We start from the raw sequence: 19,749 nt of genomic DNA, 5'->3' as shown, positions 1-19,749 counted from the left end.
GTGTAAGGTCTATGTCTGGGTCGCACTTGTTGGACTGTAAACTGGAGACCTCTATTCGAAGGTTTTAATTACGCCAATTGCACAGATGTAGGTCAAGTGGTGAAGACTATTTTTGCGCTCACACATGTGTGTATTTAAGTTCAACATTTTCAAGATCAGGAATATTTTGAAGGTTGAAAATGGGAAAATAACAGATTTATTTATTTATATAACTCAGTATAGTATATAGTGGTATATTATAGTATATTAAGTGTATTGACCAAACTACACCATAACAAATACCTTATCCTAACCCACTTGCATTTTTATGCAACCCCAATCTTATTTTTCCCTATAAAATCATTATATCCTCCTTTTCGCTCAATTTGTGATAGCAACGAATCGTAAAAAATCATATCAACGCAGACTAGACGATGCACAGTACTTCCCCTTCACTCATGATGTGCGGAAAGCATGATATATCGAATTACTGGTTGAACAGCTACTTGAAGAGCAGTTGCAGTCAAAGTTGGAACATTTTTTGATTGCCATTTTGAAGAGGGCTAGATTTGACTTGCAATTAATCAACTTGCCACACATAACGGAATTTTTTTATTGCTCTCTGAACATTTCCCACCATGCTCATTACCCTAAAGAACTTTTACATATTTCATCCTAAAAACCATTTTCCACTTTGATTTATTTCACTAATTTCCTATGGTTGGACTTTGACCGGGGTCTTGATGTTTGATGCGCTGCTGTCATGAACTCCCAACCTAACCGGTTCTGGGTACTTGAGATTCGTTAAGGAATATAGAACTAAGATTCAAGATTCAAGATTCGAGAATCGAAAATGGAGAATTGGGAATCTTATCGCCAACACTTTGATCTTTGTTTACATTACCAAAACATTTCTTCGCTGAGCTACTCTTTCCATTTTCATTTCTATTTCTGTTTTGGTTCTGGATCTGGCAATTAACATTCTGGTTGGGTACGAGTTTCGGATTTGATTGCTCTGTGAATTATTTAATTTATGCGTGCATTAACCGTTACTTGATAATGAGAACCGGGGGATTAACGGGGGGACTTGGTAGTCTTATCTCCGCTTTCAGAGCCGATTAAGTTCAAGTCTTCAAGTGCGGATGGGGAGAATGGGTGTGTCTGCAAGTGCGAAGGGGAGGGCCCCATGGAGGGGGAACTCGAGTCTTGTAATTATGGACCGGACCAGTGGTATAAAGCGCGTTTCGTAGCGGAACAAGCGAAGAGATTAAAGTTTTTTTTACTATAGAAAACTAATTCTTCTGTTTTTTTTAATAATACGTAGTCATCCGACTCTTAACATAAAAAAGAATTTGCAAAATTTTAATAATTCCCGAACACTATTGGTATAAAAGTTTACAGCTGAACTTAACGTCTTGAAACGTACTGTATAATCACACATACCCGTATCCATACATTTCGTGATTAATTGTCAACATTTGCGGTGTGGCGAGGAAATATATTTTTACTTGGGCTCAAGCAACTATCCACAAAGGGCGTAACTTACGGTATGGGGGAGTTGAAAAGGAGCTGGGGAAAGGGAAAGTTCGGAACAAACCAGACTAAATGAAGATTTACGTTCCGCAGCCGACTCGGATATTTATGGAGCCAGAGCCAAGGAAGTGGAACACTGTCTGGAGACGGACTCTTTTGGCAAAGTTTTTCCCATTCGCTGATCGTAATGAGCTTTAATTATCCCATTATATTTTCAGTGGATATCAGCCCTGACTCACTGAAATGGAATCTGTGATGTAAAGCGTAATTAGGGTTTCTAAATTGTTTGCTCGCTATCTGTGAATTATTACTCTAGAACTAAGACATTGGTTCATAATTATTGTTAATTTATGTTTTCACTTAAAAATAATTAAAAGTAAATTTTCTTACCACTTCATACCCATTTAAAATTAGATTTATAATTGGGTGACTGAGCAAGATGATTATTAAATAAAGAGCAGCAAATACTAATTGTTAATTTCGAAGTTCCTTCTTCTTCACCTTTTCAACCAATGATTTAAAAACTGCAGTGTGGTCCAATTATAATATTTCCTCCGATTGCTCCAATTAAGTAATAAACCGCCCGTCTACCATTCATTTTGAGAGAGTGGGAGGTATCCGTGGAAAAATCAACAGAAGCCAGAAGTTCTTTTCTTCGCTTCCAGAAGCGATGAGACAATGGCAACTCATCATCGAGTGACCGCAAGAAATATCATAATTTCTTTCCGAGAAATCAGCATAGGTCGCCAGACAAGACTTGGATCGCAGCGCCAATGATTGCCCAGGGGCGTGGGTCTTCAGAGGGGAGCAAAAGGGGGATCGTTGTCTCGTCGTTCGTTCGTTCGTTCGATTGAATCAAGACCCCGACGACGACCCCAGACAGGCAGCTAAATATACTTGTAATCGAGGAAGAAATGAAGTGGAGGCACAAAGTTGCGTAGGATCTGCAAGATCAAGCCCAGACAATGCAGCTGCACAGGCCCCATACACCCTGATCCGTAACCCCCCCTCCTATGCATCACACCCATTTGGTTGTTTTGATTTCTTTACGTTTTTTTTTTTTTTGATAAACGCTGCTCATCATGTAATTTTAAACGCGCCGCGCATGTTAAACAAACAATTTCCCGTGACAGTGTAAAATGGGCTTTAGGGGGTTAAGGATGGGGTGTTAATGCACTCGAAAAAAATCAAAATAATTCTAGAACCTTACTTATTTGGTAATGTTTTGATATTAGAACACATTAGGAAATGTTTGTTTTTGAAATATCAAAATGATTTGGTGTTATAATGTAAGATACCTAATTAAGTTCCTTAAATTTAAAAAATACATTGAACATTTATATTAAAAGGGACTTTATTGAATTATTTATAGTTTTTATTTTATTACAGTAAATGTTTTAAGTATAAATATTCGTTTTTGATACAAATTTTTCAAGTGTAGGGTTTAACTAATGCTAAAGGGTCGACCAGTCGTCTGCGGGCCCTCCAGCGACCATTACAACATGACTCGCAAAGAAAGCGAGTGTTGAATGCAACTTTTATTTAATGCTTTTTTTTCTCTCTCTTGGCCTTTTTCTTGTGGAAAGTGTTTTGGCCCGAAGGCAGGCCTAGGCCAAAAGAATCGTGTTGATGGATTTCTTCCTGTCGTAAATGTTGTAAGCAAAAGATATGTCCAAAACGTACAATATTGCTCTGGGGCCTGCAGCTCCCTCAGTATCTCCCTAATGGAAGTGGTTGCTTGTCTTTAAGTTTTTCTTACTCATTTTCTGCTGTTTTGACTTATCATTCAAGTTGCGTTTTTGGCCCGGGTGGATCTGTTGATGTGCAAAGATTCAGGTCTTCAGGCAACCCCAAGATAACTACAATTATGAATTGTGGGAGAGTTCTGGATAGAATGCAATTGGAATGGGTTTGCAACTGGCTGCATTCGGGAAGTGTTAAGAAATTTGTGAGAATTGTGTCACTAGAAAATTAGTATTTCTTTGTTTTTACAAATCTACAAAACAATCCACGGTATAGTCTTTGTTTTAAATTTTGATAATGATATTAAATATTATGTGTATATTTGGGTTATAATTAAATTGTAAATGCTTAGCATAGCTTCATCTTTAACTCCCCCTGAAATTATTTTACCAAGTTCTTATGCTTGATTAGTTTGTTTACTTTCCCAGACTTTAAGACAGACCTCATTTCGTTATGTAGGCGTGTCGATCCGTCATGTCGACAGCAAGTCGGCCAAACCATATGTCTTCATCGCGTTTATCATCGATTTTGTACGATAAATATTCCAGGCGCATCCTCAATAATTTCACTGCTGATCTTTTCTCTTGTGAAGTTGTGAGTTTGTTTTGGTTTCTTGTTTTCTTGGGGCCTGCTTTTCTATACACTTTCAAAGGAAGTTCTAAATTTTATGAGACGATTGAAATTTCTTTTAAATTCTCATTTACAGAAAAGGTTTTGGAGATTGTATCCCAACTCATTAAAATAATTCAATCGGCTTAATATGTATTATTTAATAATTCGTTAAGAATATTTTGATTATTTTATCAAAAATCTTTATAAAGGGTATATTAACTTTGGCTTGCCCTTGTGACTTTAGGTTTTTTAGACCCAGCTGTTTATACATATGTTGTAATTTGAATAAATAAATTGTTGTTGTTATTGCGATCGCTGACTGTTTTTTCTGGGGTTTTGTTCTTTTTTTATGATAAGAACTGAAATGAGCCGTAGAAGATTGCGAGACCCCCAGTTTTTTTTCTTTTTTTCTTGACGCATTATCAGCACCGATTGCTATATGTCAAACCAATGCAGTTCCGGCTGTATATAAATTTTAGTAATTAATTATGTTATTTATGCTATTATTCTGGACTTGTTTAAAACAAAGCTGTTGATACTAGTAGCCCTGTTGAGTTAACAGTGTGACTTACCACCCGCAGCGCTGTTAACAGCAGGAGAGCGAGAGAGAGCGACGTTGCTTGTTTGCTTTTACTTTCTGTGTTTGCTTAGTTTGAGAGAGTCTGCAGATGAAGTTGTGTTTGCATTTTGTCTTTACCTTTTAGAGTTGCCAGACTGTCACTGTCTTTTGGGTTTTCGAGATCAGCGGTTTTCCTTGGAAAATGAAAATTGACAATAGCCGTGGGGTGGTATTCGAACTCGAAGGCCAATCAACCTCGTAATAATGCAATTTCAATGGCCATCGGTCGAATGCGGGTATCTTGTCATGTTTCAAGTTTCATGTTTCGCATTCCCCCTGAAATAACCAAGTAATGAGCTGTCATTACGCACACCCATGAGGGTGGTTTCTTTGGAGATTGCGGCATGCAACATGATCGATCTGGTTAATGGTAATTCATATTTAATGTGGGCTTTGCTATGTTTGTTATGGTTTGTTGACGGAATTGGGAAAGTGTCTGCAGGGGTGGAACTTCTAATGGGGAAGTTAGTGAGAACCACCACAGATGAAGGATGCACATATGGCAATTGACATTACCACGACTTCACTATTCAATATATTAGGGTTTTAATGGCGGTTTCGATTAATGGCAACGATTCAGGGAAGGGGAATAAATAATAATTATAGAACGGTTAACCATTAAAGATAAACGTATAAACAATAAATTGTATAATGATTTTCTAATATAAATTGTTCTTTAAAATGTTATATTTTTTTGTTTCCTTAAAGCTGAGCTTTACTTTCACATTTTCCAATATGACCCACTGTGCTTTGTTCTCAATGCCTCGTCGTTTGAAACAGCAACAAAAGTAAACCCGCCAGCAGCAAAGGCAACAACAATAAACAAAAACACAAAGCGCTCTCCATTCTCTCTCTCTCTTCATTTACTTTGCGTTTCTCTCTCTCTCCGCTCTCGTTATGCCTTTGCTTGGCAGTGATGACAATATTTCTAGCGGTAAGAAGCTAGAAGGCTAATAAGAAAAAGCTAGCAGATAAAAATGTATCTTATAACGACGGATAAAATAAAAATTCAAAGATCATAAACATTTTTGGTTTTTGGGGCAATATTTAAATATATTTAAAAAAAGATTTTTAAAGGATTGAAAAAAGGACCTTACAATTAGTTCGCAAAAGTAAGGTTAACGTTTTCTTAATCTGACAATCGGTTATAACAGGAACCAGTGAAACTTTTTGTTCACCTATGACGGTTTCTATTATAAAGGTTAGTTCAGGAAAACAGTATTATAATTGTATCATATTTTTTCCCACCAGAAATATGTATTATTTTATCGCCAAGACTTTGTCATCACTGTTGTTTGGGGTGCGTTTGCTTTCTGGTCGAGTCGAGTCGTTCATTCGGTTGAAAATATCGCGCTTGTGCGGTTGCGGAGCGGACGAGTTGGAAAAACCAGCGAGGTTCAATTTTTTCTGTTCGGGCGCATTGTTTGAGGCTCGTTTAGAGAACTGCAGGCGTTCAAAACTCGGAATCGGAGTCGAATAAAAAATATCCCCAACCAAAATATACATCCAACTCATAACGCTCGCGAGTCGAAAGTGAAATTCGTCGCAGCAACGGTAAATCAAAGGCAAACGCGATTTTTTGAATGGAATAGCCAGCAAACACAAATCCCGCTAAATTTATCAAATTCAATTGCAAACAAATTAAAATAACCGCTTAAAGTTTTCTGATCTTAATAATTAGCATTGCGCAGAGCACAGATGCTAAAGTGTTTAACAGTTTAACAAATAATAACAGGAAAATCGGTGATTTGGTGTGCAATAAGTTGAGAAAACCAGAAACCAAAACAGAGATCCGGAGATAGACGATAGAAGGTACGAATTATATGTGAATTTTGGTCTGTCATAGAGGTATACACACTCGCGGAGTTTTCGGTTCCCCAACCCCCGTAAAAAAGCAACAATAATGCGAGAGATGTGAGAGATCTATGTGCAAACTCCGAAAACGAAGTTTTTTGTCGCACACGAGAGAAAGAGAGAGAGCGGGAGAAAATTAGAGTGAGAGCGCGAGAGTTGTGCAGCATCAAGGATGCGAATCTGAGAGTGTGTGCGTGTGCATGAGAACTTTTGCAATAATGTCCTTGGCAATAATAGAAGTTGAGTTGAGAGCGGCAAACCATTGAAATCCGAGCACAAAAGTGACGGAAATCAAAGGGGATTGAATACTTAAGGGATAAAAATAAAAGAAAAAATTTCAATTAAAGGAAATCATTCATAGAGAAAAGAGGAGGAAAATTATAGGGGTTTATGGAACTACATAGTCCAATAATATGTAATTTTGTTATGATAATATTCAAACACATTTTTCTTAGATGAAGTCAAAAAAATTCTTATAATTTTCAATCTAAATAATAAAGAATCCTAAAAGAAAAAAAAAACCTCATTAATTTATTTTCATTTCGTTAGTAAGTTGCTAATCTTCAGTAGCGATCTCAGCTGATGCTAATTATCTCATTTAAAACAATATGAATTAATTTTGCCTTACATATTCGCCAAGTACATTGACATCAAGTGTACATTATTATTATCGCATGAGTTAATGTACCATCATCGTGTATGTATTATAATTAGTATTATATCACTCGTTTTGACAAATGTTTTTGCTCACTCGAATTTCGCTAATCTCCCTTAAAAAGCCCTCGAATGTTTATAAACAAAACTGTAATACCTCAGCCGGCAGATGAGATTAGTTTTTAAAATGAGAGCAGTACAATACCAATACTACGACTTTGTATATGACACCTGTTATAAACTGTGCGGAAATCTATTTAACTTTTGCTATTTAAAAATCTCTCGTATCCCACGCTTATGAACTTAAAATACCATAAAAATTGTATGCTTAAAAGCTAATATCGATTTTATGACCTTTTGCCCTGAGTGGCTACTGAAAGATTTTGCTCGAGGATAGACATAAATGGATTTCGTATTCTAATTTTGTTTTTTTGCCTCTGCTTTTCAAAGTCAAACATATTTCAAGAACAATCGACAAGAGGAAAACAAAACAGAGAAGAACACAAGAGAGTACACAGAGAAAATTATGACGTTCTGAAATTGAGAATTTGTATTCTCATTTTGAGGATGTACTCAATTTAAGTACAAAATTTGTGGAAAAAGCTCACGTTGAGAAAAGTTGCACTCATTTTAAGAAAAATAACTTGATTTGATCACAAAATTCTAAGTTTGAGGAAATGTGTTCTTCATTTTCCATCCTGAGAATTAATATTCTGAATATGAGTAACCGATATACTCAAAAATGAGTTGCGAATTCTCATAATGGGTTCTAGAGAATTCCGTTCTGCGAACGAGACGAGAGATGAGCGGTCTTTAGTTCGTTGCGTATATGGTTGTCTCTTTCTCACTAATGGGTGTGTAAAGTGGTACGCGCCGCATTTGTGTGACTGTCATTTGCCGTGTGATTTAGCAAAGTGAAGACGTGCGCGTAACACAAAGTTAAAAAACTTTTGTAGTGAACTGGACATTCGTGCCACCCTTCCGTACCTCGGGGGTAAGTTCTTTAATTTTAACTGTATTTATAATGTGCTTAATAATGATACAATAAACAAACACTGCAAAAATATTGCCAAAGCGTGTACATCAATATGTATGTATGTGCGATTGTAAGTGGCGTGAAGCACGTGTCTAGTTTTGTTAGTTTTTTACATATGTATAATGTACATACATACATACATGCATTTTAAATGTACATTTAATAACATTCTAATTTTATTGTTTCATATTTATATATGCATATATATTTACAATATTTGCTAACAATAACGTTTTCTTTTCAGCCTCTTTGCTTTTCGCTAGACCAGACAGCTAAGGGAATAATATTATAACATGGAACATAAACTTAAATAAAAAATAATATGTTTGTATATATATAACTGTATTACAAAATATAATGAAAAAAAATATTTTACCTTTTTTCTGGGAATGGGTGGAGCGGGTTTAAGTGCAAAAGTTCTTCATTTAAGAATTTATAAGTTCACTATCAAGAACTTGTTTCTCAATTTGAGCACTTGGAATTTCTCAGTATGAGAAAAGGAGATACTCGTTTCTAAAATTCAAGCCAAATGTTTTCTTAAAATGAATGCAGTTTGTACTCATATTGAGGAAAAATTTTCAAAAAAGAGCACAAATGTACTCAATTTTAGTACAAATTGTTTGAGAACTTTGTACTGAAAGTGAGTATTTTGCACTCATTGTGAGAATTTTTGTTCATGCTGAATTTTTGAGTACAAAAATACTCAATTTGAGTGCAAATTACTTAAATAATTCTCTCTGTGTAGGCGATTAAAAAAACCAATCGAAGAACTTTGAGGACCAGACCAATTTATAATGCCATGCCATTTGCGGTTCCAGCTGTCGATAACGATCTGAGGCACTAAATGAAGATTAAAATCGGCTGGCTTACATTAAAGCCGACCAAACTCACGAAATCGGATTGAGATACCAAGTCAAGAGAAACATGATGCAGTGAAATTTCAGATAAAATACTTTCCTCATTTTTTGTTACCCTAGGGCCGGCTAATCAACGCGTGGTTGTCTCAGGTCTCTTAAGCATTGTTATTAATCTTTTCGGGTTTGTTAATCATATCCAGAGAGCTAGATATTTTTTCTTGGCCTGCATACAATTTGCAACACGTTTTGTATGTTTTTGATTAGCTTTTAGCTTTCCATTTCACTCAGATGATGTTCTGTCTTTGCCGGCAGCCCCGTAAAAACCATCTATTTTGGGTTCCGAAACTCATCTCTCATTTCCATGAGAAGGTTATCGAATGATTTTTACATTTCAGCATTCGAAAGTTTACTTTGGGTGCTAATTGGATTTGAGAAACTCAATTAATTATATTCAAATGCTGAAGGCTGTGGAACTCTTTGGTATATAGAAAATCGGAATGTTTTGAAGGTTTTTAAAAACTAAATGCTTTGAGATCACTTAGTTTTGGATCTATGTTTTAAACCATATTCATAATAAGATGTTTAGGTAGTTTCTTATTGGGTAGGGAAAATGGTGGGTAGTTGCCTGTTTCTTAAACTTCAATTTCATATGTATTTATCAACAAAGAGACAAAACTCATCAACTTATGCAAATTCGGGGCAGAAAATTAAATGAATTTCTTTTGTGCTGGCTCGTTCCGATGAAAGCCTGCTCAGAAATTCTAATGAAATTCACTCACAGTGACACAATTATGCGATGCCCTCAGGTGTGATTCGGTTGGTTCCTACGCCGGGTAGCCATATTTGCATATGGATCTTCATACCTACATATCCCTCACCGGGTCTGGGTTAAGTGTCATAAAAAAGTAACCCACATTGGCCCCACAAGGGGTTTCCTAACGGACCCTAAAATGTTATTATTATAAGTATTTATTTTGTAGTTTTCTTCATTGTTTACCTTGTTTTGCGCAATTTTTTATGAAGTGCGCAAAAAAAAGTTTATGCGGCCTCGTCTCAAGAGAAGTCGAGTAAGTTTTTGGGTCTGTGCAAATAAACAGCGATGAAACAGCCGTTAGGTGACCCCAGCCAAACCTCGAGGGGCCAAACCAATTTGCATGAAATGTGGCTATAAAGAAAAAGAAAAACTATCAAACTGAAAATGCTGAGTGGCTGTTAAGAACGAAGAATAAGTGAAGCATGCCAGATGAGATGAAGCTGGAAAGTTTACAATAACCAAAAAGAGCGATCTTAAAACCCTAACATATTGGTTTATGCGTCAATTTATAAGATCCAATTAAATATTTACACATTTCCAGTATCTTGTCTTATATCCTATACTATTTTATGTTGTTTATATTAAATCCCAACGAACCTACCCGAAAATTGTTTATTTTTCGGGTCATTGCCACAATCTGATGTTCCCAATCTAAGTCGAGTACTTGAAATAATCTTAACCCCTTAAGTAAACAAGAAAAGTTCCGTCCTTAGATACTCGACATTGAAGTACAATCGGTTAAATTTTAACACTCATGCACACATGTCAAATGTCTAAACACACACCCTTGTGGTTATCAAAGTTAAATAGAACACCATAACTGAACTGGAGTGCCAAAGTTCTATTTACCAAATAAGCATTTTATTGACGGCAATTTGATAGACTACTGAAAGTCACAAAAAGAACCATTGTTTGTAGTCAGGGAATAATTGAATTTGACCATAGCAGATAAACACGTCTTATCACCCAACATCATAGTCCGCATACGGCAAAAACCCGATTTCGATTAATCTTTCTACGTCATTGATGAGAAATCAGGCTTGTTATCAAGTAAAATAAACTTAACAATGTTGAAGAAAGCTGAAGGCAAAGTCGTTTTTAACTTCTGCCTAAATTGGGTGACAAATTTTATGGTTCCAATGAATTTTGAGATGAATCCCATGAGAAAAGCCCCACGAAGTTGGAGAATCATTCAGAAAGAGCAGGTGTCTTTGAGAGACTATCCGATCAGCTGATTATTCAACAAAGTCTTGTGGGGAGAGACTCACGCAAAATAATAATTGGTTCCTACACATTTAGATTTTCTCTATTGTTAAATTTAGCTTTGAACATTGGGAGAGAAGTGCGTCACAGTTCTCTGAGAATTTCTATAGGAAAGATTCGAATATAGTTAGTAAGCGCCGTGCACGTTGTGTTTTTATGTATGTAATACTGTGTATACATATATTTATAGGGTTTCTTGATCTAGCCTAAGCTCAAGCTTCTAAAAAAATCAGCTGATTTTTGCTATACGTTGAAAGCGTGCTACTTCCGCTGCGTCTCTCTAGATTTTTTCTGTGCCTTCTTTTTCTCAAACGCTCTATATTCTTATCAGTTCATAGTTTTTCTTTATCTCTAAGCTTGATAGCGATAAAATAAATAAAAACATTTTGTTAATTGCTAGTAGCATGTGTCGCTGGGAATAAATTTGTTGACGAATATTTTATGCAGACTCAGAAACTGGCTATGTAAATTGAATTTCTAATTTCCATAAGGTATCTGGGAAAGATTAGATAGATAAACGAGCTAGATAGACAGTGAGCGATTTATCAACTAATCGCTATACGAATAATCAAGATTGGTGTAATAGCACTTCACTCACTAAACTAATACATTTGTCCCAAGTTAAAATAAACCCGTGACTTGTTAACAACACATTTCAAGTAAATAAAGAAATTGGCATTTCCTTTTGCACTTGTATACCTTGTTGAAACTATTAATCAGAAACTACTATGAACAAGATCTTAACTTCCCTTTTCCCTTTCTATTTGCAGTTTCGGTGAGTCAACCTTTTCTATACAACAGTGAGTAAGGTTCTGATGATGGGATATTAGTTAAATTCCTTTGAATTGGGTAAGCGTTCTAAATAGCAATTGCCCTTGGATTCAGTGAAAATCAGAATATTCAGTTTAATTGCCCTAATTTCGGTTAAATGAGCTCCCTTGATTTTCCGCCCACTCAGTAAAATTCTATCGCACAGATAACCTTCTCTGGGCGAATTTCCAACTGGCAAACAATTAAGCCGGCCTACGTCAGTTTCTATTTCAGTTGGGCCCAGCTTGACACCTTCAATTGAAATTGATTATGGAGACGACATCATCCACGCACTTATTTAATTAACAAAAACCCCAGAGGAAAAAAAACAAAGACTTTGACTTCATAACCAATTATGTTTTAACACGGTTAAGTGTCTAAATCTCAATGTTAAATTTGTATTTTCATAAAAGATTTCTAGGAATTTCCCCCAATGCTAAACCGCAGATAGTTTTTGACAAGGGAAAGGAGGCCTTCGATGGACTTTCCATGTTCAAAATATTCATATTTTCGTGGGTGGAACATGGTGATGAACTACTTCAAGTGCACTGCCATCAGTGGGCAGAAACATAAGCAAAAGTCCAACAAGATTTGCGTGTTTGAGGCCAGAGTTTTTATAGAAACATACTCATGTTCGGTTTTTTTTTTTTATAATTGTCGCCAAGATCTTTGTTAGATTTTCTGGCTGCTCTTTAGCTTCTGCCTTTGTAATCGAGACCACGCAAAGACATTCAATATGGGGTCTCAATGAGAATTCGTTTTCTTTTTGTCATCGAAAATTGGGTCTTGGTCGTGAGAGAAATACGCACGAGGGCGTAACGCACTCGATGAGTAAACTCTGCCCCAAGTGCTTTGGATATTTCGGTTTTCAATTTTACTTGATTCTCGGTTCTCTTCGGACCACTCACTCTGTTGATATGTGGGTCAAGTCTAAAGCGTTTTTCCTTTTATTTCTGCATTTGAAAAAGTGAAATCGCAAAATGTTTTTAAAAGCTGTAATTAACTCTTAAACATCGACGCTTTGTCTACTGCTCCCCGCTTCTCTGCCACTCTCCCTCTTTCTAATTATCACTTACACTTTTGTCGTAAGAATCTTTGTAATTAGTTAACATTTTTTTCCATGTCGCAGCTGGTGATTTGCATTTTCTCCCTGTCAACCGATTAGATGTCGTAATTATTGTTTAATTATTTATTTATTTGTATTTTTTCTAATGTTAACACCTTGGCAAGATAATAATTCTGATTTGGCATTGGTTTTTGTCTAGACGGGGCGAGGAATATTTCATTAGTTGGGTTAAACTTTTTATAGAGTTGTTAAAAGTTTGGTTTAACCTTAAGACATGACCATGTCATGCTAGATTAATTAATATTTAATGTTTGCATATTTTATAAATATTATTGACAAATACTGTGCAATTGTTGAAAGTTTTTAGATTTTCATTGTGTTATTTTCTAATTGCCATTAGCATCGAAGTAGGGTGTCAGGTCCAAGTTTGTTTTTGTAAGTTAAGCTCAAAAGATTACACAACCTGCTCAAACATTCAACGAGGCGTTTTCGATGGAGGAAAACCAGGTGAGGAGGCAGGTGAGCAGTAGGCTGCCCACTGGCAAACAAGAGAGAGAAACGCCTAATTAAGATTTTCCCCCTGCCTGGCAACGAAATTTGTCAAAGAATATGGAAATCACAGTAAATTGAAAAACTTGCATATTTTAAGCCGGGCTTGTGGGCTTGCATCGATATGATTGAGTGCTTGGCTTGGATTTGATTTTCTCAACAAGATTCCAGAAAATGTAATTGGTATTTCCAAACATGAGAGAAACTCCTCGGAATGACTCAGCATTGTGATTTGATTAGCTGATTGTATAATTAAACTTCATTCCACTTCGATATCATCGCTTTTCATAATTAATTAAAATTTTGACTTTACTTTTTTTTGGGGTAGTGAATTAACTTTAATTATAACTGACAGAAATGGAAATGACGCTGAAGAAAAGAAACGAAGTTCCTCGACTGACCCAAACTTCAATTAAAGAGAAACCGAAAAAAGAAATGTTTACATAATTTATCATTTGAAGGCATTGCGTATCATACTTGTCTGGCCCTTTTTATAAAAGGTTCTTTATAGGGTAAAATAAAATTTAAAAAAAAAGAAGTTATTTATTACTTTTAAGTCTTATGTTGTAAATGTTGTTAGTAATTTCATAAACTTTTTAAGATATAGTTAGTTTCCCAAATATTTCCCCAAAGTATTTACCCCAATTTTAAAATCTTTTTTTCTGAAACGCACTGTGTTTTTACCTTCCGCTTCTGGCACACTCATCCATAAATTATAAAAAAAACATTGTTCCGTTAGCTTCTTTTTTATGCCCCACTCACCTCGGTGACCGCAAATACGATCATCACATTTCATCACCCACAAGAACCCAACCGCTTTCATCTCACTGGAGATCTCTGACTAAGACTGCGGACTTGTATTAATGCCTTGGAGATTATGCCATGACAACAACATCAGCGTATATATCGTTTACCGTTTAAAAAGGCCAAGAGGAAGATGTTTATGCACTTGAACGCCATAACAAAAGTTGGTTCTTCAACCGCAAAATAATGAGTTGCAACAGCACCAAAAAAAAAAAAGACAGAACAAAGACAAGACCCGAGAATTTCATCATTTTCATACCCGCAGACCGGGCCGAAAAAAAAAACATGACGGTGTCTTCGAGAAGCGTTTTGGGTCAAGTCAAACCCAACCGCACCCGCTCGCAAATCGGCTCATTGGACTCCTTGGTCAACCAGCCAAGCCACTTGACGACCGTCTGCATCCTGTGTGTGCGCTGGGCATATTGAGTTTCTTGGGTCTCTTGGGTTTCTTGAGTTTCTGGACCCTGGCTTGGAGCTAACAGCTGGGCGGAAAACCAGTTTAGATTTTAACTTGTACTACGGCAGCTGTAAACAATCAGAGCTAACTGCCTGCCAGGCACTCAGCCATGAAAAATGAATGATGATAATGATGGTCAAGTCAACTGTTTTCAGAAGGGGGCAACCGAGGTTCTCCGGCAGTCATTGACCAAAAGGCCCGAGCCTCCGTCGCGAAGCTCCTGGATTTCTTCTTTTGGAGCGGGAGAAACTCGATTTTGTATCTACCCCAAAAGTGCGAGTATCTCAAGTCTGGCTCAAGTCTCGGTCGCAGTTCTCAGTACTACTTGTACACAGAGAAAAACGTATTGATACGATGATATGATATCGATACGATATATATGATATATACGATGATATGATGATAATTTGTAAATAATAATATTTAATAATATTAATATATATGATTATGATATCAAAATAACCAAAACAGTAACATTTGATATTAAATCACTATTACGTGTTTAAAATATATGTAAAAATATTAAAATCTCACGATTTTGGTATCATAATATCCAAAAATAAATTTAAAAAAAGCACTCTATTGATATTTAATCAGTTGTACGTGTAAGCCAAGCTTTTTAAGATCTGTGTACTCTGCGGCCTGCCCTTTGCGACTCGCTCGTTTGCTTTATGGCCTCTCAGGTTGTGCTTTTTACACTATTTGCTTGTTGTCTATATGGAGGAGCCAAACCGGTTGCCAGGTTCATAGGCGATGCTTTGTTGAAAGTCGCCTCAGTCTGCAACTATAGCTTTTGTATATATCCCTCTCATTTATTGCTGCACTTCTAGTTTTGATTTGTTTGTATTCTTGCCAAGCTTAGAATTTTTACCTGCAATTGGTATTGTGGGGGTTATCAGTTGGAGATCGTGGTGCAGAATCAGTTATAACCCGTTCTGTGAGCGGGATTTATGGTTGCACTGTTTTTATTGTGGGATGGTTAACCTGATCCAAAGTTTATTGACTTTGTCCTTTGTTGGTTGGTTTTTTTTCTTCTCGAGAATATAAAATTAGTAGATCATGTTTAAGTTATTTTCCTAAACTACAAAACACCAACCGCTCCATGGTCCATGATCGCAACCTTTGGTTGAGCTGCGGCCTACTCTTCCATTTGGCTGTCAGCCAGTTAACGTATTCCTCATTCTGCAAGTTGCCATAAAAAGACTTCAATTGCCAACTGTCAACTAGTGGGGAAACTGGTTAAACTTTTTGCAAAACAAAACAAAAAAAAAAAGGCTGAAACTAAAATCAAAATTGTTTGACTGCTGCATTTGGTGCACATTTCTGCCGGTTTCTCTTTATGGCCAAGACAAGTTCTTGACACTCATCGAGCTCACGAAATGGTAGAGACGCCCACAGATACTCGGTATACTACTATACACAAGTGTATCTGTGGGTAAAAAATCCTACCCATAAGTTGGCTACTTAAGCCGAAACATGGACTCAAAGAGAGATTTATTGAATCATACATTTGGTGTTTTGGTTGCAGCCGAGTGCTTTGGCAAACGCAGAAGTAATCAGCGAAGCGTGCCACTAGGAAACATGCAATATTTCCAGCCAGTTCCCCCCAATACCAAAAATCTACCCCCCTTTGGGCCAAAACGCATTCATTATTAGTTTGCCCACATAATAAATGATGTAAAAAGTAGGCGTACTCGCAATTCACCTCGTCGATAGGCGTCAAAGTGGGTGGAAATGGAGGTGGAGGGGCAACCAAAGAAATTCAAACTATAAAATAATTACACAAAAGTTGTTTCTGCTGCGCACCATAATTTTTAACATTTATTTCTTTAGTTTCTTTTTGGATAAAAATGTATTTTGAAAATTGCTGAAAGGCAGGCAACAAATTGTTTTATTTCTATACATCTTTTTTTAAATTAAATACAAAATAGGTCACTAAGAAACATAAATATATAAACAGATAAATATAAAGTGGATATAATAAAAATATTATAGTTATTGTCAAAAGAGGTACTAAATGGCAATAAGGTTTTTAGTCTATCTATGCACAACTTGATGAACTGCAATTCTAAATTTTATTTTAATTACTAGCTCTATAAAATATATAATTTTTCTTGCTTTTAAAAATATTTAAACAAGTTTCTGTTGCCTAACTAAATAAGAAGCCAAATAAAGTCAAGTTGCTTGGTTAAAAAGCAGAGTATTTAATGGTTTCACTGCACATTATATGCCTTTTCTTACCTTGGCTATCTCCATCAAAATGATTGCCAGCCTGCACGTGCTTTGAGCACCTTAGGATACCTTTTATATGGTAGATATGCAAGCGACAAATTTAACTACTGCCAGTCGCCAAACCATAATCGTTTAGATGCTGTTCATTCCTCATAATGATCGTGCTGGCCAGATTTGGGGGATCGGTAGCTGGAGATTGAGATACAGGTACACAGGTATAGAGGTAGAGCTTTAGACTTCTGTGCGCAGGTAAATCAAGGTGTGCTGCCAGCTAGGCTAAACTCCAATCCGCACTCCAAACTCACTCTCCATGGGGGCTGTACAATGTGTCTGCTGTCTTGGCCTAACAGCTTTCGAGTATTTTACGTTAATTTACGCCAAAACTGTTGAGGAGATTTTCGCAGCAGTTGTTGTCTGCTTTCGGTTTCATTATGAGTGGAAAAATCATGCAATTTCGGCTTGGTTTTTCTTGGCAGTTGCCAGTTGAACACTTGGTCTGCGAGTTGCAACACCCATTTTGTATCGTTACTCTGCGGTTAATCATATTTCTCCCCGTCTGTCTGTTGTTAAATTAACAGCTGCGCTCAGACAGTATTTATGTATTTTTTTTGTATCTACAGGATACTATATTTCAATACGACTGAAAGAGATTTGTTTATACGTTTGCCTTTTATTTTTTCGGGTTTTCCTCGGGGCTCTGGGACTTTGTAGATAAGTGACGCTTCTGCTCGCACATTTTTTTGTCGGGGTCTTTCTGGTTTTACGCGCTTTGCTGACTCTATGTGATTTTACTAATTGGATTTTCCGTCTTGGCAAACACTGTTGCCATGTCTGTTTTGAGTTCGCTCTGATTTGGCATTGTCCAAAGTGTCAATTGGATTTGAGAACTGTTTCGTAACAGATATCTTTCAGTGCAAGTGTGAAAGTGTCGGCAAGCAATTTGAAACCCAAATAATAATATTCACTTAATGATCTTCGCCACTGTTGATTACGTCTTCGATCGATGGCAATGATTTATTATTATTTTTACGACCAGCAATCGGAGTGGCTCTCAAATCGAATTTATTTACGTGCCTCACTTTATGCGGACAGTCAAAAATCCATTGGTTCGACCATAAAATAGATTCAAAATCAAAATAAACTGAAACAGCAGATGCTGGTCAAGCTGAGCAATATTATCATTCGAATTGTATTATTTCTTGCCATTTTTTGTTTGGCGCTTTCACTTGCCAATTTTGTCTTCTGATTTTTACGAGGCCACATTGTCCAAAGAGGAAAAATATAGTTTTTTATTTTTAAGTTCAACAAATCAGTTGATGCAAGGCAAACAAATTAAATTATATTTCATCATAGTTTTTTCAAAGATTTATAATGACAGGATATCAATAATTTATTGGGTATATTTTGAGTTTCTGAACTCAGATTTTTTTGGGGGCTTGGTGGACTTTGCCAGCTGCATTCGAAACATAAACAATACGTGGAACTCAAGGAAGCTCAGTAAATATAAAATGAAAAATTGCCCAAGCATGCAAATTATTAAACGAAACAAAACGCAATATATTGAATCTCCGACGTGATTCACAGCCAAGCAAATAAACACCGGACCCAACACGATCTTAAGATTTGTGAGCCTTGCAAAATGTTTCCCAGTCCGTCGACACTTTCGATTTTTGCCTTTTATAAGGAGGGGTAATCTCTGAAATTAAGTTGCTAATTTATTGCTTGTCTTTAGCTTTTCCTCTGTTGTACTTATGTTTCTTAATCAGTTTTTGATTAACGTATTTATTGTGGGATTTCTTTAAAAAAAAAAATATGTTTATTTCACTAATAACGCATAAAAAAGATTTTTATTAAAGGTTTATGGATTGTTTTGAGTATTAAAATGATAATCCTCAATAATTTTAATACCTATGGCAAGCACAAAGGATTTACATTATAATATTGCATTCCAGAGTAACTTTGTGTTGATTTCTGAATACAAACTAGTTAACTTATAGCAACAACGCATAGTTTATGTATGTTATGAATAATGCATTGAAAGTGATAACAAATTGGATTCCCACATGCTATCAAGCTCTGACTCACAAACGCCCCCAATTACTGATTAGGCAAACTGGTATTCCGGAGATTTGATTTACCCCCTTGCTTATCAGCCAAATATTTACGCTGCAGACACGCACCTCGATAAGGTACAGATGGTATTAGGTATATATACGGAATTTCTACGGGTTTTATTTCATAATTTAAATGCGGAGTAATTTTAAAATTGTTTATTTTTGGGTACTGTTTGTAAAAAGATAACATGGGTGTTTCCAGTAAGAACAGGGTCATCATAGAAGTGACATAACTGGCTCGACAATTCGGGTGGCAAGGGATTAGTAATATCTAAATTTTGATTGATTAATTCGCTGTTCCTTAATACCAAATTCACTTCTTATCTTTACAGAAATCTTTATGTTTGATAAGAACATATTGTGAGAAACTACACAGAACCGACTTATGTAATTTTAGGTAAGCTTTCTCAAAATCTATTTTGTATATCAAATGTTCCGCATTACTGGATTAAGTTTTATGCAAATAAACTGTCGAAGACTAAACTGCTTTTCAAGCATTACTGCGCGTTAATGAGATTCAAATGGCTGCGCAGTGAATAACAAGTGAATTCATTCAGACTAGACTCATTTTTCTCAATCTGACTTTATCTTGGGCTTCAAAAATGTATGCAAAAATAATTGCGATTTATTGCATTTTTAGATAATTCCTACAAATAATGAATAAACAACGCATTTCTATGACTTGATGGCGGCGCAATATGGAATCACAGCTTTGTTTATTGCTTTGTGACCATTTGTCGATATCAATTCCTT

At 36.1% G+C, this 19,749-nt stretch overlaps 1 protein-coding gene across 2 annotated transcripts in view; it reads left to right on the top strand.

The window, feature by feature from the left end:
• The first annotated feature begins 5,810 nt into the window (after positions 1–5,810).
• Positions 5,811–19,749, top strand: part of Dyrk2 (Dual-specificity tyrosine phosphorylation-regulated kinase 2) — a 53,355-nt gene continuing 39,416 nt past the window's right edge. For both annotated transcript variants that reach the window (XM_036815657.3, XM_036815646.3), the window contains exons 1-2: positions 5,811–6,298; positions 19,329–19,393. The gene's annotated coding sequence lies outside the window, so the exon portion shown is untranslated. The remainder of the gene's footprint in view (positions 6,299–19,328; positions 19,394–19,749) is intronic.

The sequence above is a fragment of the Drosophila suzukii genome, chromosome 2L (genome assembly GCF_043229965.1).
Source record: "Drosophila suzukii chromosome 2L, CBGP_Dsuzu_IsoJpt1.0, whole genome shotgun sequence".
Lineage (NCBI taxonomy): Eukaryota > Metazoa > Arthropoda > Insecta > Diptera > Drosophilidae > Drosophila > Drosophila suzukii.
The sequence above is the reverse complement of the archived record's forward strand: the minus strand, read 5'-3'. Positions and strand labels throughout refer to the sequence as shown.